General features: G+C 38.6%; 1 protein-coding gene across 1 annotated transcript in view; it reads right to left on the reverse strand.

Moving 5' to 3' along the window:
• RAP2A (RAP2A, member of RAS oncogene family) overlaps nucleotides 1–24,068 on the reverse strand; it is a 32,165-nt gene that overhangs the window by 4,786 nt on the left and 3,311 nt on the right. The window lies entirely within an intron of this gene.

Genomic DNA, 24,068 nt, shown 5'->3' on the forward strand with positions numbered 1-24,068 from the left:
TACTTTGCACCTCCTTGTGGAGATCCTTGCCAATTTTTTGAAAAAAAATTAAAATGCTTGCTTTTTTTTTTCCCACCCCATCCTCACATGCATAAATCCTTCTTCAGACATGACATATCTAAGTGTTTCATCAGGTTTTAAATTTACATATTTGTCATAGAGAGTAGAGAGAAGAAAATGCTGGGCCTATTTCCAAAATACTATTACAAGTGTTTTCTCATGAAAGCAGCTAGGACTGAGAGAAAAACCGATTATGACTTTTAGTACTGAAACCAGACAAAGACGTAAGAGAAGCAAGATGGTTCCTTTTTAATTTAAATCTGATTTTCTACTTCATATTAGCTTAGTAGTACTGCAATGAGTCAAATCACTTGAGCAAGACAGAGCTGTGGACAGACAAAGTCATAGCAGACACACCTGCAGCAGCTGAACATGACACCATCCTTAAGCCACCTATTATATCTCCTTCACATCTCCAACTCTGCTGCTGGCAAGGCAGCAGAGTAGTGCTGGTGCATCTGCCTCAGCTGGTTGAGGGAAACAACCCGTTTCCCTGACTGCCAAGACTCTGCACTGGAACATGTAACCTGTGTGTTCCTGCTGGTTTTGCAGCAGGAACTGTGGGGTCCCACAGAGTGGGAAAGGATAAATGGGCAATAATATCTTGAACCCCTCAGCAACCCTTACAACATCTCCAGAGCAGTGTCAAAACTTGGTTCAACTATGTCGTAAGATGCAGCTGAAATTCTAAACTTTGTTATGTCTCTTTACTGACTAAGGGAATGTCATTTAATCCAGTCGGTGGTCAATAATTGTCATCCTGTCATCGTTCACCATCTGAAGAGACACAATCCATTTCTTACTCTGTGGATATCCTGTATTTAGTAGCACAATGATACCTTTGGAACTCTTGCAAGAGCTAAGCTGCCATTAAGTACCAAAATACACACAAGCATCTTGAAATCTGTCCTCCCGCGTTTAAACAAAAGATAGCACAGTCTTTAATTACATAAGATGGATGGCATTCATCAGATAAAAAGAAATATTGAATTGCTGTCTTATCTTTATTGTTCAAACGCATATGTCCTATTGTATTTGCTGTACAGCATTAAAAAAACCTTGCAGTGAAATCAGGTATACCCTCACTGCATTTCTTGCTAGCTGAAGGCATCAAACTTACTCTCACTCCCCACTAGCTCATCCTTGGATTCTGTAGCTTCTCAATTTTTCCCAATGGTAAAATTGAGACACTCAAAGCAGCCACTTGAGAAGCACACAGTGAAGAAGTAGATGAACCAGAATTAAAACACAAGATCACCTCTTGTAATTCTGTGAGATCACTCCAATCTGTTGAGAAATATATGAGGAAACACAACACACACAGACACATACACGCATGTTGCAGTTATAGCCAGTTCCACTGAAGTACTCAAGTGCTTGAAAAGGTTTAGGAATCCCAGAAAAGCTGGGCAACTAAGTATCTGAGAGTTTGTATACTATCAGTACTCAGCATGGAGTGGGAAATGGAGTGGTGGAGACACTGAAGTTTCATACTGAGGAACAGAAAAAAAGAACTGAAGAGTTGACAGGGAAAGACATGAAAAGCCTAATTTAATTTATTTACACGGGACTATCTAGGAGCTATAAGGTGGAACAGAGAGAAGCAATTTTCTGTGTTGCTTTTTCTTGCTTCTGCCTCTTGCATTTACCTACCCACTACCTACCTTCACCACCTAAAATGAGATCCTACAATCAACAGCCTTATTCACTTTATAATCCAGATTAGTCAAATAACCAATAACATTGTAACATTAAATTGTGTGAGAAAGTGTTCCTGCAAAACTCTCATGATGTCTTCTTATCAAAAACAAAGTTACTTTTGCAGAATACCTCTCTGTACTACCTAGATAGTACTACCAAGTAGTCAACTTTACACCGAAAATACATTATATTTATATATAGACACACACTCTGTGTGGCACATATATTTATATACATATATACTTATGCTTGTATATAATGTCTATATACACACATCAAGAGTCATGCAATTTGTCTTTCTACACAGAAAAGTCAGTGTCTGTTCCTAGAATACAGCAAATAATGGGAAAACTGTCCACAGATACTGAGCAGACAACTGGCTCCAGTATGGGCTTATGAGCTCCAGCTCAGTATGTCCTTCCAGACCCAAGCTGAGTATGGGACAGCCAGACCAGTCCCCTGTGTATCATACTCTCCAAGTACCAAGATGTTGATAAACTGTGTGTTAGACAGTGCCATAGATGAACCTGAAGGTCTTACATAATCTATGTGGTTCCATGTAATGGTTCCAGCCCTTTCCTGTCTCCGTTCAAAGTCCCAAACGGTCTCCACACTGCACTTCCCAGTTTTCAAATTCTGGCAACACTTCAAGGAAAATGTAGCTCTTGACTAAATCAAGCTCTACAAGCTCTGAAGTCCAAACTAGCTCTCCACCCTTTGCTTCCCAACACTGACAGAACTTCCTGCCTTAGCATACTGGGCAAACTTTCTGATGAGGGTCAGTGAGTTCCCTGGCTCGATGCTCTCCTTATCACAGCTGCTGATCTCACTCTTCTGCCTGCATCTGGAGACTTCACTCACTATTCACAGAACTTCCACTGGGCTGATGTTGCACACTGTGCAGCAGCACACAAAGGGAAAGGGCAATTTCTCAGATGTGGCGGAATTACATGATTCTAATGAAATTTGAAGGGAAGAAGAACATCTTCTTGCAGGCATTTCACCTGTTGAATTTCAGTGACCCAAGAAGAAGACAACTTCTTTGACCTTGCAATGTCCAAGCAGCAATGAAGAACCTTTCCATACAACCACAAAAATCAAATTTAGGAATTCACAAATCCTTTCAAAGGATTCTAGTAGGATCTAAACTGCTCAAAAATACTTTTGGTAGAGCAAAAGAGACTTAAAACCCCACCACCTATACTGAAGTCCTAAAAAGACAGACTCCTGCTCCCATCACAGGATCTGTGAGGCAGCAGCTCAGTCCATAATGGGAGCTGGGCAGAAGTTTTACCTTCTGGTGCAGCTCATCTCCCGCTGACTGTCCCCTCCCCAATGGAAAAATGGCACAGTTCTGCTCCTTGTTCCTGGAGCAGGAAAATCGCATTTTCTCAGTAGGGCTGAAAATCTTTGAGCAGTACTGATCACTCCTAATGAAAAGCATGAGGGCCACCTGAAAATAAGAACTGCTGCCACTTTTGTCAGTATCAGAGCAGCACAGTACGTATTCTAGGGCAAACATCATAGCAAAGCCTGTAAAAAATACTCAAATGTAGCACAGGAAAGCTTGACTTCTCAAGGCCTTTTCAGGAACAAGTTTTTGCAAGACCAATTATGCATGTTTGTAGCACATAATTAAAGAACAAGGCACTTCACCCTGTTTAAATGATCTCACTATCTTTAGCTCCAGTATGAGAGACACAGAGCAGTGACGACTCCTGAAGGGATAGCACGATGCAGTCATTTATAGCTCTATGAAAGACACTGGTGCAGAGTCAAATGCCATCCTATCTAGGATATCACTACTGGCAAGGAACACTGCTCCATAAAAGACAATCAGAATGTATTGTCCAGTCCCAGACCACTATTCAATGCTAAAATCCACCTTGTTATCCATCCTTAATGAGTACCTGGGACCAACAGGCCACAGTAAATCCCTCAGTTTTCCTGAAGATGGACCACACAGCCACATGAAATCAATAAATACACAGACTTCAAATGTTTTATCTAGCCCAGCTGTGCCCTACTGACCACACAGCCTTACATGTGACATAGCAATAAAATAGTTTCTATGTTTTATCTTACCTCACATGGCACATACATCATCCACATTTTTGTTTAGATTAGTACGTACACTTTGAACTACACCTTTAAACATTTAGGATGCTTCAAGATGAGTGGTATGTAAGTGATCTTCAGAGACTTTTACCTGCTATTCTTTTCTACCTCCAGTTACTCAGGAAGAGGAAAACATGGGCAGCACCTAACATCACATCTGAATGTCTTTTACAAGGTACTTCTTGGGTTTCTGGTAAGAGCTGTCATTGGCTAAAGATAAAAACAAAGACAATGTGCAGGGAAAATATAATAATTGAAGATTAAAACACCAAGAATTAAAAAAAAATGCAAAAACACACATGAAGGTTAATAAACTGATCTGATTTCCTTAGACAGTGCAGGAGATTGCCCAGTATCCCTAAGTTGTGTGTATGTCCGTGTCCGTGTGCGCGCGTGTGCAGAGCGCATCGTACCAGTCAGTACAGAAGAGTTAAAAAGTTCACATTCCTGCTTTCTAATTTCACATTCTGGAAGTGTTGGATCTTTTCTAGGATTTTTTCCTGAGCTTCACAGCAGACCTAAATATGTTCAACCAAATGCAGAAACATTCTGTATAATAAAAACAAAGTAAGAGACTATCATGTATTCTTAAAGACTATTTCTTATAATTAGCTTAAGTCCTGTTGAAGTTTTGAGAAAGATGCAGGATTATAGCTTAAATCCTGGGACCACTGAATTGCAAAACGTATCTATCCATGATAACTGTTGCTAATCATCAAAGGAAGTCTCCAGCACTAGACCACCATTATCACCTTCTGCATGCAAGGTGTCTTCCTCTCTTTTTTTTAACTTAATGCATTTCAGGCACTTTTGATAGCATTTCAAGGCAGAATTTAGGTTAAGGGATAAAGATATTAGTGATGACAATGATGCAAATAACATCAAGTCAGTAAAAATAATTATTGTTCATTTAGACTTATAAAAAAATCTGTGGTACGAATCCTGCCAAAATACACAGCAAAAGAATTCTGGGAAATATGTAATAAAGTACCAGAAATGACAGTTAAACCTATTAGGTTGTTTACAAATTCACACATAAATATAACTTAAACATCCTTATGTAAGATAACTTGCAAACTTTGATTGGCTGCAGTAAAATCTGTTATAACTTGAACTAGCAGTTTCCTCATCTAGAGGACAAACATAACCCAAGTGTAACTATCAAGACTTTTTCTTATCTCTTTCACAGAGTAACTTGTATATTTAATGCAGAATCCTCAACAGTTAAAACATCAGCTACAGAGAATAAGAAAAGACACACAGCGTTTCCAGCCTCTCTGAGCCTCTCAAACACCAGGATGCGAAGAAGAAATACCACAGAGTTGTCAAGCAGAAAACATCTTAACCCTTTATTCAGCTGCCAATTCTTAAACCAAAGAAGCAAGAAAAACATATACATACTCCTAAAGCTATTACTACCATGCCTTGAAAAATTCAGACCGAGAAAACATTTGACTTTGTCCAAACCCTAATTCTTTCTATTTTCATAGCTTTAAAAAAAAAGTAACCATCAGAGGCTGAGTCTGCAGAGCCAGATCTGTTTCCATGGACTCCTGCAAACACACACAAATGATGATGTGCCTATACCTGTAGAGAATGTGTCAGAGATGGATATGCAAACCTAAAAATAAGTAGATTTCTGCAAATTCTGAGCACTTTTCCCTTCAACTAAAATTATTACAGCCTCTCAGGTAAGTCCATACAAAACAGCTGTAAAACATCCACCATTCTGACGCAAATAAGTCATTACAGTTTAATAATTAATTACATTTAATATTCAGTTTTGTAAGCTATATTGTGAAATGATTTAATTTCTTAAGTAACAACTACCAACTAAAAAAATTGTCTTAAAATAATTTTTATAAATGAATAAATGTTTAAAGAGTTTATTGGAAGTCCCACTGCAATTAGGAGGCTGAGTCATGAATTAGTTTGCTATAAAAAGTGTATGGCCTAATTGCAGGACTGAGATCTAACATTTTATTCTAGGCTTTCACATGAACTCCTTACATAGCCTTTGGGAAAGCAAATTCTTCAGATGGATAGATTGGGGTATATAAAGTCATGCACTTACTCACAGGACAGCAAATTAAACAATTATCGTAAAACAACTTGGAGGATAATATTAGAATAATAAATAACACCACATCATATCACTTTTGAGGAAGCTTCAGAAACTCCCTTTGTTCTTGTACATGAAACTTCCTGGAAATAATCACCTCAGCTAATATAAATACTTTAAAACCAATTTAGTTGTTACAGTCAGCTTACACCTTCCAGTTTGGTTTCAAGGTCTAGGAAAAGTCTCAACCAATGCCAGTTTGGCTCATCCTTGGTATTGAGCTTGTAAGAAATTAGAGTAAATAATTCTCTTCCAAGCAAAAGCCCAAGAAACAACAACAAACTCCAATATAATGAAGCACTACAAATATTTGCTACCCAACTGTTCCAATAAGCACTTTTCAACCAAAGCACTTGCACACGTTATTTCTAGGCAGCTTCCAGCTAAGACCTTCCAAGAGACAAGAACCATGGATGACACAAGCCAATACACACGCTCAAAGGCCATCCAGTACACCTACATTCCCCTGTTCCAACAGAGGCAACAGGATGATGCACATAATTTCTGTATGAAGGACATGAAAGAGCTTTACACATTCATTTCCAGACACTTCAGAGGATTTTCTTCATCTAAGATTTCACATGGAAACTAAAATAACAATAAACTCCTTCCATGTGTTCAGTCTGCTTCTGCAAGTCACTACAGATACAGCCTATTTTCAGCTCTGCTTCCAGCTTAAAAGGTAAAATGGCAAGAATACCTGAACATTCAAAGGCCTGGCAACATGTCCTATTGGAGAAGGGTTCACTATTCACAGAGTCCTAAAAGAAAATCCCTGATTATTAAGATATTAGGGAGACCTTTTCTCATTAAGTTTGCAGAACTCCATGAATGTTTGAAGTATGTCCCATGACACTATCACTTCCCCTCAAAGTAAGGCTGTGGCACAGGTGACAGACAAACAGCACTCCGAGTGCTGGGGATGACAACAAGGAGCCAAAGACATAAGTAGGTACAGTTCACATTTACTGACATTTCAGACACTCAAAAGCCTTCACAAACAAGGTCAGTTTTCACCTTAAACAGGACACTTCTCCCTAGTATTTATCATCAAAATTCATAGCTCACACTGAAGTCTATTATCAAGCCTGAAAAAGCTCTAAGGGATCTATAAAATCTACCTGCTTAGCAGCAGGTTTGCTGTGAGCATATCCAAACAAGATTTTAATCCTTGAGTTTCCTCTCTATGACAATCAAAATTTGCATCTTACACAACTAAGCATCAATATCATCTTCTTGAAATCCTGAAATACTTGCCACATTTAGCAACTCAGAAACACTGGAATTTTCAAATAGGAATTTTCCGTTCCTCAGTATAGCTTCAGAAACAATAACCACAAGTTTCAATTTTATATGAAATATAAGGCAGATGTGTTACCTAGCTTTTTTCAATGTGACTAGTTCTCTTGTTTCTAAAAGCAACAGGAAAATCAGAATGTCCTAAAAATCTGAGAGTCTCACAGACATACTGATTTTACTTAGTCCCTGTCTCTCTACTTAGTTCACACTCATTGAAAGAAGTCTGCTTGTCAAGAAAATTATGAACAGATTATAAGGCATGGTATAGTCCCTTAAATACAAAAAAAGTTCTTGTTCAAGATTTCCAGATGTTAAAGCTGAGTAGCTATTTATTTTTGAAAATTGCTACTACTAGCTGTAGGAATAGCTCAACATCCTGAAAACTATACCTCACTTTTCAGTGTTTAAACTTTGCATCCATAATTGAAAATTATCCCTAATAACCATATTAGTTTTCTTACGTTAAATATTTTTAACCCATACCCACACTAACATATTAATGCTTATTCCAATACAATAAGCATGACTGGGTATGTCAAGGCTTTGGTTCCTACCAAATGCACAACATATGGAAGACTACCATCTATCTTTTATTTGTATTTTGAAGTCTTAAAGACAGTTCTTTTCAATGATCATTTTTTTCAGACATTACTACTTATAATGGAATTTTATCCCCTGATATCTTACAGAAAACACATTAAACATCAAGCAAGAGGAGTGCTGACATGTGATTTAAGAGATGCGGGTTCAGTTTCACACCCTGTTACAGACCTCCTCTGTGATTTCTAGCAAGTCCCTTGAACTCTGTAGCTCCACTCTCCATCTGAAGAAAACAGTTGTCAGCTTTAACCTCTGATGTCCGTGGCACATAAACACTTCTGAGGTCTTCTATCCTTAGTGATGGAGGCAATATGAACATCTTGAAGGATGCATTAGCAGTTTTGCTTTTTCTTCAAGTGAAAATCCCAGCTATTCTCAGCAGGAGACTATGTAACACCACAAAACTTCGGGTTTTCTTTACAAGTATTGAGAACAGATATGTTAGGGCAGATTCTGCGTCAACATAAGCCTGTTGACAGAAAAAATAAAGCGACTGGATTAGGCGTGCCTTGAAGCAGGAACACCAGCTTGGAGGACAAAGTCAAGGTTGTTACCTCACTTCAACACCACTGGCTTGAGCAGAAACTGCAAAGGCTCACAGTATCTTAAAACATATGCTGACATTGAGGAATTTCTCCTCCTCTGCTTCTCTGAACAAAACTTCTACAAGGTTGTGAAGCCTGCCTATCCTGGTGATATGGGACTGTAAAGGTCCCCTTACAAAAGCAATGAAAAATGCAGATACCTATTAAAAGCACCAGAAGCCTCTCCCACATTATACAAATCTATGGATTCTAATTGTTTCACAGTTTTAAGTTACTACATTGCGGTAACCCTAATATGCATTACTATTTATCTATCAATACATGCTTTGTCACAAGAAATTTCTCTCAGAAGCTTATGTCTTGACTAGCAAAGGTTTAGATGAGCTACTGTAGTATTTTAAAATATGCTGTAAACTTCTTGTAGAAGGAAGCACTGACAAAGGTGGGGAGGAGAAAGAAAGCAACCAAACCCATTCAGATATATCAAATTCAAACCCATTCAGATATATCAAATGTTTTGCCTGTAGCTAGGTTAAAGAAAACTCTTTGAGATAAGATACTGTTAATATTCCATTTTTAAAAACTGAAAGAGCATTCAGCCCTTCTATAGAGTCCGTAGTTTATGAGGACAATGGTAGATCTAGTTTCTTATAGAATCTATAAATGCTTCTATCTAAAGCTCTAGTTTTTCCTTCTGCCTACAATTCTTCCCCTCCCCATTCTCCAGTCCATCATTAGGTTTAAGCACATGCCACAGTTTATTCCAGAGCACTGACAGCGGGTCTTTCCCACCAACAATTCTGACAGAACTTAATCATTATTTATATTTCTAATTCATTCCAGATGTTGAACTGGGCAGGAAGGGACCCTGGGAGGTCTCCAGTCCAATTCCCTGCTCAGAGCAAGGAGATCTCAACCAGCTTGCTCAGGGCCATGCACAGTTCAGTCTTGAAAACTTCCAAGAACAGGCCTTCCACTATCTCCTTGGGAACCTGCCCTAATGTTTAATTTAGTTTAATTTTGCTACAGAATTCAAAACTTACTGGCAGGTAATGGAGGAAGATGCGACAAGCAGACAACTGAGTTGCATAAGGCTTGTTTATACAGAAAATGGCCTGAGAACAAACACCAAAGATATCTAAATATTTATAACTATTCATTTATGTAGAGGAAGCGATAATCATACTTGCAGGCCTCAAGATAGACATCTATCTTAGAATTCTGAAAGCAAAGTGAACTAACCAGATTTTACAGCATTAACTAAAGCTCAAGCATAAGTTAATGGCAACTTCACACTCTATCCCTGTTTATTTAAATTATGGAAACTTTTTAGTAAAGTAAAAACTTTGACTAGCAAAACTAGTCAAATGTATACGCATTTTAAAAGGGCCAGAAGACTATAGTCCTGTAAGGTACTAGTTCATTCTTCAAAGCTAACACACTCTTATACTACTTTAACCAATTCATAATCAGTTATAAAAATTCCACTGCAAAATTTGTTTGAACTATTTTAATAGGATTTTCTCTAGCTTGTTAAAATTACACTTTTACAGTCTTCAAGAAGAGGCCCAACAATTAATTTAAAACCTACCTAGTAGCATCACCTGCTTCCTAAGGATTAGAGTTCAGGAACTACCATGTCATGCTGTTCAGTCAGAAACACACTGAAAGAAGCAGCTTCTATTCCATGTCAAGCTAAGAACATTCTTATCCCAAGAAATCTGTGCTCCTAACTTTCAGCACTACCCAAATCTGGCCTCTGAAAACAAATGGGAACCTAAATCACAAGATTCACCTCTGATAATTTGACTGCCATTTTCTGGTCTGCAGAATCAAGTATTACATATGGATATAAACTGCATTTCCATAGTGGCTTTTATTTGCTTTGTAAAGAATTTGACATTTTACATTGAACCTAGCTTCAGGTAAACAAAACTTAAATAAAATGAAAACAATGGAACTAAGAGGCAAACAATGTAGCCTAAATTTCTGCTCTCGTATCAGTCCCCATGTAAAGGGTAAGGCAGGTAGATACATGAATTTATGTGATATTGCATAGCCTGAAAAGAATTTGTGTTCAAAGCAGACTTCTTTGTTGCCCTAGAAACTAAAAAAGAATAGAACTTAATGTCCTTCAAGCTAATAAAAACATCCTACAACGCATATAACAAAACTTCTCCAAAAATGCTCTGTTGAGAGACAGATTTTCCTCACAACAACTAGGTTACAGCTCTGGATAATTTTCAGAAGATGGACTATTTTACAGAAACTCTAAGCAAGTGACCACTCTGATACAGTGAACCGATTTAGGAGAAAATAATATAAATGCTATAATTTTCTCTTTTACTTCAGAAATAGTGTTCTAATTTCAAATCCTTTTGACTACAGTCAAGCCCTTGTCTACCAAAATAAAATTTGTCACGAACAAAGAAAAAGCAGATGTGATTCTAAAGGCCTAGTATCATTATCAGATGCTCTGAAAGATCTCTCACAGGATCCTTCTGGACAAAATGTCCAGCCCTCAGCTGGATAAACACATCAGGTGGTGGGTGAGCAATTGGCTCACGGGTCAAGCACAGAGGGTAAGAGTGAATGGGGGAACATCAGACTGGTGACCTGTCACTGGTGGGGTTCCACAGGGCTCCATCTCAGGCCCTGTGCTCTTCAACATCTTCATAAATGACTTGGACACAGGACAGGAAGGGATAATAAGCAAATTTGCAGATGACACAAAACTGGGAGGAGCTGTTGACTCCTGTGAAGGCAGGGAGCCCCTGCAGAGAGACCTGGACAAATTAAGAGGGCTCGGCAGTCACCAACCATATGGAGTTCAACAAGGGAAAGTGCTGGATTCTGTACCTGGGATGGGGCAATCCTGTACATACAGACTGGGGAAAGGAAAACATTCTGCCATGACTTCAGAAAGTTGGTGGCCCTTATCTTACAGAATAATTTATCTAATTACTATACACCTGGTATAAATAATTGGAATACTTGAATAGACAGAGCACCAAAAAAGTTTTCTTCTCCACAGGTTTAAGAAGTCATCTTCCTCTTTAACAACTCAGCTTTCTGACTCTAGAATGTAAATTCAAAAAGAGCACACCAGCTTGTTAAGTGAAACTGTCTCCATATCTAAAGACCAATAGGCTGGAATAAGGACTTCAGAAGTCATGACAGGATTTTTTGATTGTTGAAGTTACTTGTTTGCTCTTATTCAAATAAATTTTGGTTGATCTTCAGATATAAAATACTGCCTCCCACCATACTACCTCACTGTGGCAAATATAAAGATAATCTCTCTTCCACGTTGAACATGAACTTCAGAAATAATTTTCTTAGGAGCACTTTTCATTTTTTCTACAAAAAGACAGGTACCAATCAAAGAAAAACAACAGACTACCTCATTCTAAATCAGTGTTGTGAATATATTCTAATATATATAATTTTCTTAGTAAGAACTTGTTTATAAAATGACATTAAATACAGGGTATATAGTAAAATGGTAAAATCTAAACTTTTTACTTTTCCTCATGTGTGTACATCTCAAATCTAATATTGGATTAACTATCAAAATTAGAATGAGGAGCTCAGATACACTCATCATCCCAGATGTCAAGCTATTTATATTTTAACTACTGTATAAATGTTAACTTCCTTGGGCCTAGCCTAGGTTAAAAAAAGCTCCCTTTTCCCAGAAGACTTTTACTACACTGTCAGCCATTTTTTTGTTCATGAAGACACTTTGTGGCACTCAGTCACCCCTGGAGACCGTTTCATTCCGTACATGTTAACCCCATCAGGTATCAGGATGTGCTGGCACCAGCAAGGTCAGCCTCTGGGACTCCATCCTCCTGCTCCTCTGGGCACTGGGGCACCTGGCTGCATTGGCCAGGGCCAAAGCTGTGTCAGCAGCAGCTGAGTGCACCAGGGTCACAGCCGAAGGCTCTGTCTGGGCTGTCAGCATCCTTTGGGCACTGGAGCGCCTCAGTGCTGGCATTCTGCTGATGGCTGCGTGCCAGCTGATGGCCCCTGTCACCCAAAGAGACAACTGGTTACTCAGCTGAACTCACGGAGGGGATGGGCCCTGATGGCTGACAGAAAAAGCAACTCGTGCATGAGAGAGAGGGAAAAACAATGAAACAAGAGGCTATGTCTCTTACTGACAGAATTTTTTTTTCAGAGGGAGCAAACACCAACAACCAGGCCAACCAAAATAACTTTAAAATGTTGCAAATCCCCACAGGGAGACCAATTTTAATATTGCTTAAACTAGGTAGGAAACAGACAATGCGGCTTTACACAGGTTTAACCAAACTTTTTCAGGAGTAACTTGGTGACATAATTTGCATATGTGGACAAAGACTATTTTGAATGATTTTAAATAGAAGATGATGGCAGAACCTGGCAAAATCCATGTTTTGGTTTTTTCCCTTTTATTCTGACTCCTGACCCCACAGGCTAAAGAATGAAAACCTGTCTGCAGATATATGCACATATTTGTGTATATACACATACATTTTTAGCTGTCCATCTTCCTAAGCAAACTTATTTTGAAAAACGGTGTACTTTGTTTTATTCTGAGAAACATAATATTACCCCAATATTTACATGTCTGTTTGTCATATTCTAGGTACAGAAAGGATGATAATTTGGATACTTAACCTTCAAAAGTGACAGAGATCATAGTACGAAAATATTTGAAGAAGGTGGATTTCTTTTAAGAAGAAGACTATATTTAAAGGTATCACACACCCTGGTGTCCATTACACCTTCTTCACTGAATCACTAATTGGTAACTAGAATTTCCGGAAAATAGTCCACTAATTATTTTTTCCACATTAAGTTGTCCCATGCAGAAAGGCCATTCCAATTAATATGAAGGTGTGTGTGGGGGTGTGAAACCCAGACTGTTCCCAGTCCTTTTAACCTAACCACATTTCTTGCTGACAGACAGAAAGTCTTTCAAAGGCAGGCATTTTGATCATCTCTGGGAGAAGAATGTAGACTTCAATTACCAGTCCAATTACCCCAGCTAGGAAGGCAATACAATTGGCTTAATTTTAGAGTAATAAGGGATTTTCAAGGTGTGCCTTCTTAGCTTTCATCCAAGACTGAGTTTTCCATTGTCCCCGTCTGGCAGATGAAGCTACCATGATGGCAGTCACTATTCCTGAATAAAAACTCTCTGGAGGAGAACTCAACATTCCCTAAATTACATCATTTCACACCTTTAGGTTATTTGTTCTCTTTCTTGATTATGCCTTTTCAGTTAAATAAAGGATGCTTTTCTTTTTGTATCCTTTTGCCAAAAACAGTTTATGAGAACAAGATATAGAAAGCAAAGGCATTATTCTGCAATAAATAGCAAATCATACTGAATGATCTTGAGATACCATGGAAAAAACTTTTTTTAAAAAAAATCATACCTCTTTCCTATGTTAAATCTACGAGGTAGCAATTCTTCCCAGAGGCAAAAACTTTGTAACCAGAGGTTTGATTTTTTCCTCTCAGGGTGTCCCTATTAAGCCTGGGGACACATCTGTAAACCCTGCAGTACATGCCACCCTCCTTCCCTCTTCCTTGTGTTCCAAAGCAATTTGGACCTTTAAATTCAAGTACCTGTATATTCTGTTTTCAGAACACAGTTATATTGTAAACTTTGGTAGGTAAAACCTGAACTGCATAGGTTTGTTCAATCAAGAATTACAAGAGCACTAAGGTGAAGCAGTCCAGGTAAATCACCTTTCCATCATGACGCTACCATGATGCTTGTCTTGAGCTTCTTGTGACATAATTTTTAGACATATAATGGTATTTTGAACATATCTGCAGCAGTTTAGTAGTGTGACTGATGGTTCATATTGTCTGCAAGTGCCAGTCACTTCCTTCCCTTGAGAAGGGGCCCTGCTTTTCATTGAATGTTCAGATTATGTGTCTTGTCTACAAACCATTACAGCTGCCCAGTTGTTGGGTTCTTGGCAATTACAAATGTAACCAACAGTGTAAACCAAAAAGATGAAAAGAACAGTGGCTCCAGACTATCAGGAGGCTGTCCAAGGGCTGCATTTGCTCACCATGGTTTCTGAAAACCACCCTTCCACAGACCAGGAGCAAGTCCAGCAATACTTCAGTCAGGTGGTCAGCACAGAATCTGAGGCAAAGGGCCTGGTGGCAGCAGGACCATTTCCACCCTAACGCCAGACCTTTAAGTACAAACTGGTACTCAGAGTGGTAGTAGGAACAGCACTCCTTGCCAACAGTTATTGGCAGTCTCATCTGGTGGGTAGCAAGCATCTGACTTTGGTTGCTATGAAATATGGTTACAGAGAGCACTAGAAATAAAGAGTTACAAGAGGCATGACTAAAAACTGCTAGATGGTAAACAGATTTACCAGAAATTCACAGAAGCTGCATGAGAATGATACTTCAGTAAGTAATGGATGTTACACAATCCCACATGGAACAACTGTATTGTCCATGGTGCCTGAGTTGAGGGAAGACCATTAGATATCCATTCATCCACTCCAAACAAAATTATCAACTGATCCACAGTGTTAAAGGGCCAGAGGATTCTTCAGCTCTAATCCCACCAAAACATAGCCACATTCACCAGATCAACAGGCTGTCAAGCTTCATCAGAATTTGAATGAAATTTGGAAATATTTGAATTGAGTGAAATTCTAGACTGTGACATAACACCTACATTTTCTGGAACATCAAGACCAAGGAGCAGAAGGCTATTGATTCTCTTACATGGCCAACATCTAAAGGCTACTGGAGAAACAGATGGTATGAAAATAGACTGCTGAGCAACTGCAGCTTCTAATGTTAAGTGAGGCTGCAGACAACCAAACTAAGGCATAGACAGAAGAGATACCTATGAAGGGAAACTAATCAAGTTTCTTCTCCTTTGATACTTAACATTAAAACTCTATGGACTCTCCACAGGCTATCTTGATATCATCTCCTTCTCCAGTTTCTTCCTAGGAAAGAGTCTGTCATCCCTCAGACAACTAGGAGAGCCTAGCCACCTGAGCAGATTCTACTACAAATAAAATGTTATAATCAGCAATATAATGTGTGCATAGAACTCCTTTTTTAGAGAAGGAAGGTATCTGAAGCCCATGCTGTGGATGACATAACCATCAAGTCTTTGGTCTACTCAATATTCTGCACTAACAAGATCCATACAAAGGCATTCTTAAAGTCGCTGCTCAAAACCTATGGAATGAAACTGACGTGAAAAAGCAGGAAGTAAAGAAAATTCCTTCTGATGGAAGGTATTTCTGGGCCTGAAAGCAAAATGCAGGTAACCTAAATATACTGGGACTCCAGAAGAATTTAGAGATCCATGTCCAAGAGACTATTCCATGAAATTTCTTATCTACCCACTTAAATTCTTGAAAGCCTGCACCCACTTGAAGTTTTGTTGTCCAAACAAGGCAGCTCTCTGAAGACCTACAGCTGTGCAAGCCCAGCTGAGCCATAGACTGGAACCAAAAGAGGGTCACACCCCTAAGCTCTCTAGGGATCTACAGATGAGGCACACAAGCAGCCAAGTCCCTCGAGAGGCCTAATTCACTAAACGTTGTCTCACGAGTCTCCCAACACAACAAGAGTAAGATACTCAACAAAAACCACAACAGGTATCACTTCCACAGAAAGCCATGGGAATAAAACCAAGTAGTGGCAAATAGTGTTTCTCACATTTAACTTTGCAATATAGCAACGATGGCCCTGATCAGGGAGATGATAGACCTGCACCACACACCTTCTTTGGTCATACAAGTTTCACATCTGCTTTTTCCAGAACACCATTCTAATCACTAGGGGCGGTCCCGTCGCGTAAAGGAGAGCACTCCAGACTCTGAATCCCAAGGACCTGAGTTCGAGTCTCAGTGGGACCGTCCCCTGGCAGTTCAATGCCTCCCTGCCATCCCATCCCGTCACATCTCAGATGCTCAGCAGGGTCAGCCCCGGTCAGTACCGGGTGCTGTGACAGTCCCGAGGACTTCCCTGTCACTGTCCAAGCTCGCTCGGCCATGGCAGATGGACCTCAGGACTTAAACGGTGGGGCCAGTTCTGCGCACGCTGTGCCTCACCTAAAACATCCACTGTGCAGGCTGGAAGGGCACACCCACGTGGGGAGAGCCCTGCCCAAATCTTCGTTTGCCAAGTCTGGCCATAGATACATTCTAATCACTAAATCACAACTGAGGTTGAGAAAATACTCTTCAATCTTCCTATGGAAGATAAGGCACTATGAAGGTAAATATAAAAACATGAAGGCAAATTCACAAATCCCAGGGGAACAACAGAATAAGTTCACATGTATGAGCTGAAGAAAGATACCAGGAACAGAAACTCAGTGATTTTTCAGAACTGCTTATTCACTTTGAATTAAGAAGTTCAGGTGACTACAGTATTCCTGGAAAGGTTGCTCCATGATGACACACTGATTTCCAGTTTTCTCCCATTCTTTTGGAATTTAAGTGTTTTGATCAGTGAGCGGGCTTGTCTCTCAAGAGAAGAGATTCTGCATATGAGTTGATATTTCAAGTATTTTGTTGCAACAGGAATACACAACTCAAAGCAAAGTAGATTCTGAAAGAAAGGACACAGAAAAGAAACACTAAGGCTATTCTGCAAGACCCATTCCTCATTTATTTCTCAATGAAATGCAAGAAAAGAGAAAGTTGGCACTGGGAAAAAATATTAAGAGAAGGCATCTCTTTCAGAGCACTGCATATTCAGAAGACTGATGCCAGTATTGCCTGCCTGCATCCCACGTACTTGGTACAACTGAGACCAACCTCTCCTATCCCCAAAACCCTCTTCACTGCCTACTGAGGAGGTTATCTGCTGAAGAACCTAAGCAGATCCAACAGTTTTAAGTGGTACCACAATCACAACCCCCAACTCCCTTTCCCCCACACCTAATATCACAGGCAAAGGGACAAAAGCAATGTGAGAATTCATTCCACATTACCACTTGGATTTTGATAGTGGACCACAGCATTAACCCTGCAGAACCTGAGTCATTCTTCTGTTTTACAGGCACTGTAGGTAGTAACCTGCATGCCAGCTACTAAGAGCCTAATTGCTTCTGAGACTAAAAGAGCAGATGCCTTCTTCAAGCAGCAAGATGGAGAGGCTGGATTTGATCAGAGACTAAGAAACACTCAGACAAGTTAGATGTTTTTCTTTCTGGGGGTGGAGGGGTATGAAAGGCACCTGATAAAATGCTCCAGAAGAAATAATTCAACATGATCATGTTCTGCTCTCCAAATAATTAAAAAAAATTGTCATGAGGTTAAAATCCCCTCCACAACTAAACCACAAAACAAAACACCACTGTGTGACAGGTCTTCAGCAAAATTATTATGGTAGATGAGGGCAAATTCTGGATACAGAAGACTGCTAGTGGGAAAACCCATTAATTCCTCAAGTCCTTTTTGGCACTAGAAAGTAATCCACACAGTGAAAACATACCTTCTTAAGAACAGGTATGTACAAGTAAACAGTACACAAATAAGGACTGCTGTCACATAGATGGAAAAATATACACATTCAGGATTCTGCATAAAGAGGTGGCTGAATAAAAAACAGATTTTTTTTTTCCCCCACTCACTCATAAATTCTGGGGAAAATGGTATAAAACTCAAACATGTCACAGTCATTGCTTTGTTCTAACAAAACTAATGGGTTTCCAAAATTTACAAATGAAATTAAAAACATGGTAAGGTAAATTCAAAAGAAAATGAATTCTTTAGGAAAGACTTAACTTTGACGCATTTCTAGATAGGTCTTACAAAGTTCGCGGCTTTTTCAAAAAAGAAAAGCATTCCAATTATTTGCCCATTTATAGAATGTTTCAAGTAAGATTTTGAACAGCAGTTAAAAAGATGTTACAGCAGTGTTGGAAACTGCAACCACATCTAATCAGATAAAGTAAGTTGATCAGTCCTGGGTTATACACCATACAGTAAAATGTATCAGGAGTAAGAGGGCAAATAATTCAAATATTCCCTACCCAAACTTGCTTGTCATTCAGCAAGCATGCATAAAGAGCCAGCAGTGATCTATGTGGCTACTTCGTGAAAGTATTTTTTCTTGCAATTAGACAGAAATCCAGGACCAAAGCTCTTCTTCAGAACATTCACAGCACTTTAGTTCAGTGCCCTTATCTAACTCATTTCCCGTTCAAATTTCATTGTAGTTGAGTTGAAACTCACCTGGGAACCTCAAACACTATTAATCTTTTAGTTAAGTTGGCTACCTGTTAACCAGAACAGTAAGGGGAAGTCCCCAAACCATTCTAAAGTAAGAGCTGTATTTTATTTTCCCCCAGACCACTACCCTACACTATTACACTCTAATATTTTAAAAAAGGCTTTAATGTCTGCCTCATTACCCTGACTTTTGCAGAAGATAATAATATTTTTAAAGTTGTTAAAGCTCTATCTACAAAGTGGTATTTCAAAACAAGTTAAGAGACTCTAAAAACACACTCCTTTTTCTTGTCCTTTACCTGATCTTTCACCCAGTGTGGAGCCAATCAAGACAACAATTAAAATATTGTCACCATTGCATTTTTAAAGAGTACAGCACCAACTAACTGAGTGAAGCCCATGACATTAATGTTGAGAAAGGATAACGTGCTCATAACACACCTTTAATTCTCTTGTCTAGACTAGGATTTAAGACAACACAGCTGCCAAAATGCATCCAACCCACTGACAAAGTGTTCGAGTCCCACTCATCAACGTAAACTGTACCCAAACTGTAACCTTTGCCTTAGTGCAGCAAAAACTGTATACTAATCCTGTATTGGAAACTGCTGGAAAACACAAGAATGAAACAAACCCCAAACCAAAAAACACAGCAGCAGGAAGCCAATGAATAAGAGAACACAAATAAGCAGATAGCTGTAGTTATTGTTACCTTAACAATCACATAAGTCTTTGTACAAGTCACTACGTGCCAGGATAATTTAGCACCGCAGTCCCAATTGCTTCCCTATTCTCTCTCAAAGTGTTATCATCACATACCACCTACACAATTTACAAGGAAAAAAAAAGTTTGAGCAACACTTGCAGTATTTCAGAAATTAGATAACCAGTAAACTCCATTTTGTTCTTAGGTGCAAAAAATAAAAAAACCCTGACACTCAATTATTAAGGAGAAAACTAGAAAAGGAATGGATTGAATGATTTTTTGGGAGATCCACCCACTCAGACATTCTACATTTGCATCTGAAAACTTTCAGCAGCTAAAGAATGTCTCTTTTTGAAACTTCAGTCTAAAAAGTATCCCTGCTAACACAGGAGTTTTGACTAAACATAATGTTACCCAGAATGTTTTATATTTGACCAAACAACTAAATTTGCTTCTATGCACACACTACCCAACTGAGGAATTGTTTTGAAATAAAAGATGAAAGTTACTGCCAAATGTGTTGGCTTTAAAAACAGTACTTAAAGAATTATTGTCCTCTAAGCAAAACAGAAATTTAAAGGCAAACCCAGAAATTCTAATGAGCAATGATTTTTTTAATATAAAATTTTTCAAACATTCATTGCAAAAATCTGTGGCAAAGCAAGTTAATGAAGAGCGAGATAGAAAACATTAATGCTACACTATTGAACTAAGCTATAAAAGCCATTAAAGTCACTATTACATCTGGTCTTTAACACACTAAATAGCATTTTTACAACACAGACACAATCAAGCAATACTGCACAACCAAAAACGAATTCAGGAAGTCTTGCCACATACTGTTGTACTATTTGACAATTGCAGCTATCCATATTTATTCACACAACTCTACAACAACATAAGCTACAGCAGCAGTTAAGACCCAAAACCGGAAAATGATGCAAAACAATATAGGCATCATAAAAAAAAAAAGCTATACTCTAAACTAGCACAATCTAAACTAAACACACATACAAAAGGAGCTTGCCTACCTGGCTTTTTCAATAAAAGTCCAAAGAACACCTAAAAAGCAGGAGGGGATAAAAAGATTTATTTTCAGTGTCCATATATGGAACTATCATGTCACTTTACCTTACAACGAAAAATAAGTAAAAACTGTAAAAGAATATCTATACAATTATCTAGGTTGGGGGAGCAGGGCAGGGAAGCAGCCAAAAAACCACAGCACAACAGAAGACTCTGGCTATAAGCATTGTTTCCAATTTTCACGGTTTCCACTGAAAAGAAACTCAAAGTAGTACTAATATTTCAGATTATCAAGAGAGTGGGAGAGTGTGAGGGGGAAGAGTCAAAAAAACTCTGCAAGTACGTAATTTAATTCAAATGCTACTACAGGAAAACATTAAAGGTTATTTGTTCCGAAGATGCATGAACATGTTGAAATATCTGAGCTTAAGACTAAGCCAAGCAACTTTAAAATAATCTTCTATAGCTTGAAATTGCACACTGTCAGAGACCTTCCTTAGAGCATCATCCATATACGAATTGTAGGATATATGTAGGAACCTATAATTTCATCTGACAGAATTAATAATTAATTTCAAACTAAAACAAAGGTAGATTCACAAAAAAACCCCAACCTACACTCAATACAACACATCTTTCTATCTCTAAAGTTATTTTAAAAACACCAGAGCACAAATCTAAGTCCCATTCTTTCTATTACAGACACTTTCTAGGGGGGCAGTTCCCCAGTAAGACACAAGAGGTGGCCAGACAGTCAAAAGTTATACAGAGTCAGTTACATATGACTGACTACTTGTGTTTTCCACTTTTTGTATCTTGACAGATGCTTAAAATATTTGCATTTTATTCTTATAAATGGAAGGTTCTCACCTGAGAAACAGCCATCCATACGTGTCCCTTAACTAAAAAAAAGAAAAAAGGGAAAAGGAAAAAGGGAGACCAGTAGAGCTCTTCTATTGCACTTAAACATCTTAACACAATGGTCAAGTCTGCACCATGTCAGACTTTCAATTGGTTTCCTACATTTTCTCAGAAACACACACGTGTTTGTTGAGATTTAAAATCTGGTTATCTGCTCCTCCAATGAAGTCCTAAATTTCATCTGATGAGAGCACAAGAAGAGCTGGCAGCTTGGCCAAACATCCTATGGAGAAGGGGGGCCATACTTATCACCTGTTTCACATAAAGGTGAGTACTCAAAACAATCCGCTACATTAAGATTATTGCAACGAAAAGAACGCTTGCTAAAAAAACCCTCAGGATTTCAGTCGCTCCTTATTTCTACCATTTCCACACAGCTACCACCTGTGAAAGTCCCTAGACATTTGTCAAGCTTTACATACAGTACACTTCAGAAGAAAGAGGATTTTCCAAATTTCACTTCTACCGAACACTTCGGTGCGTCTTCCTGGAAGGCTGGAGCCATGTTCGTGGTTGAACGTGTTATAGCAATGTTTATGAAGAATTCTCTAATTAATTCTCAAAATTAGATAATTATTTTCTTAAAATAAAAATATAAAATACATAGAATTTCAGAAAACTGGAAAATTCAACCTTGTTTATAGAGGGCTTATGTTCTTTGAATAAAAATTATACTTAGTTTTCGTAATGCTTGGAAAGCAACATTTTCAACTAGACTTTTGAGCAATTTGTAATTCCAACTATAGTTTTTCAGACTTAATCACCATTATGTCACTAAATACATCAATTACCATTGACTGCAGATGCTGATTTCACAATTAATAAATTTCAATAATTACATCTCTTGTATGTTTTAAATTACCACACAGAATCCCTAAACTCAAAGGCAGACTTTCATCCCGATGATAAACACCACTGCCACACAGAGTATTCTCAACTCAAAAACACATTTGTGTGATATTTCATAGCACTATAGTTAAGATATTTCAGTGTGCATTTTCAGCCAACCAAAAAAAAAATTCTGGTCTTTGTATTCTAGAAAAAAAGCAACAGATTAGTGACAAGGGTTTTTTTCACTACTTGAAATAAAATAGTATTTTTGAGAAATGCTTAAAGTAGGCTCTGTTAGTCTCTAAAACATGAACACAACAGTCCTGTCTTTAAAGCACTGGTCAGACATCTGGAGAAACTACTGCAAGTGAAGAACTCTGAATTATCTTTCAGTTCTTTCTTATTTCTATGCTCTAGTTTTCTCCTTGAATAGAAATAATATTACCTCCCTGTTTCACAGAGTTCAACTAAAAAAAATATATATAAATGCCTGTAGGACAGATTGAGAAATTACATTACTGAAGGCTACATGAGCACCTAGAAAAGATACCCAGTAAGGTTTAAATGTACCTTCATAACAGAAAAATATTGGCAAAGTCATATTCAAAATTAAAATTCAGCATTTGGCAAACATAAGCAGATTCTCTTCAGAAAGTGTTCTAATCACACAAGAGACAAAACCAAACATGTTAGAAGTTATTCAACTTCTTTTTTCACAAACAAAAATAAAATTTACGCTGCTTAATCTGTGTACTTCTAAACCTTGATGTACTGCTTCCAATCTGTTTCTTTGGACAGCTCCTGTTTCCTTCACTGTAGACCTTCACAGGCATGGGCCCACTCATCCCATTTAGCCTTGCTCTCACAAATAAAAGGTTTCTCCAGAAAAGAGCTCATTCTGAAACTATAGTGAGTTCTGTCTGCAGCAAAAAGAAAACAGTTCTTTGAGCCAAACTTGTAAATTCAAGAAAGAAGGTCCCAGAGTTGCAGCACCTGCCAATACACAGGTAACACACTTTTGTGTGTTACTTCACCAGGAGGCAGTAAGGCAGCACTTGATTCCCTTTATCCTTCTTGAATACAGAAAGGAACTATCTTCAAAGCTATCACATAAAAACATTATGCTTATGTACACTCCATCTTCCCAACAGTACAAGCCTTCAGCATAGGCAAGAAGCAGCAATGCTTAATGGACATATTTGGCACAAGTAGGGTCCAGAACCTGGTACCAGGTGCTTGAAATGGGGTTGGAACAATGCAGTTCAGATAAGCAACCAATAGCACAGTGAATAAGACCTCCCGAACTGCTTACTCAGCTATCATAATCAGGGATAACAGCTTCAAAGAAGCATGGAGTTCTTAGGAACCCCAAGTTCCTAAATATATCCCTTTATATATATATATAAAGTTATACATATATATACACAGACATACACATCTTTGGCCTCATTCTGCACCATCTACCAACCTACATTAAGACACAACCCCTCTGTCCTCCTACCTTCTGATTACAATCCTTAACCAGCAAAACAAAGACAAGGTATCCACAGCTTTGCTGATCTAGGGCACCATCAGTTTCCTGCCCCCTGCATACTGACACTAAAGCACAAGTCCCAGACAAGCAGAGCTAATTGCAGGTATTACAGGAACAGCTGCCTGCAGAAGCAATTGCCTTGTGCAACACAAGCTACAGCCAAACTATTCCTTGGGTAGGTCCTGCTCTAAGACGCAGCATCTGGAGAAAGAAGAGCAGCAGCTATGGGTTTGTACCACTGTGATCCTTCATCCAATGCCAGCAGCACTCCACGCAGCAGGAAACTCCGGCCCAGAGTACAGTGAGCACTTCTGAAACCTTTCCCTCCTCCTCATCCCCTGCCTAGACAGAGCTGCTGGAGGTGCACCTG

The sequence above is a fragment of the Pithys albifrons genome, chromosome 1 (genome assembly GCF_047495875.1).
Source record: "Pithys albifrons albifrons isolate INPA30051 chromosome 1, PitAlb_v1, whole genome shotgun sequence".
Taxonomy (NCBI): Eukaryota; Metazoa; Chordata; class Aves; order Passeriformes; family Thamnophilidae; genus Pithys; species Pithys albifrons.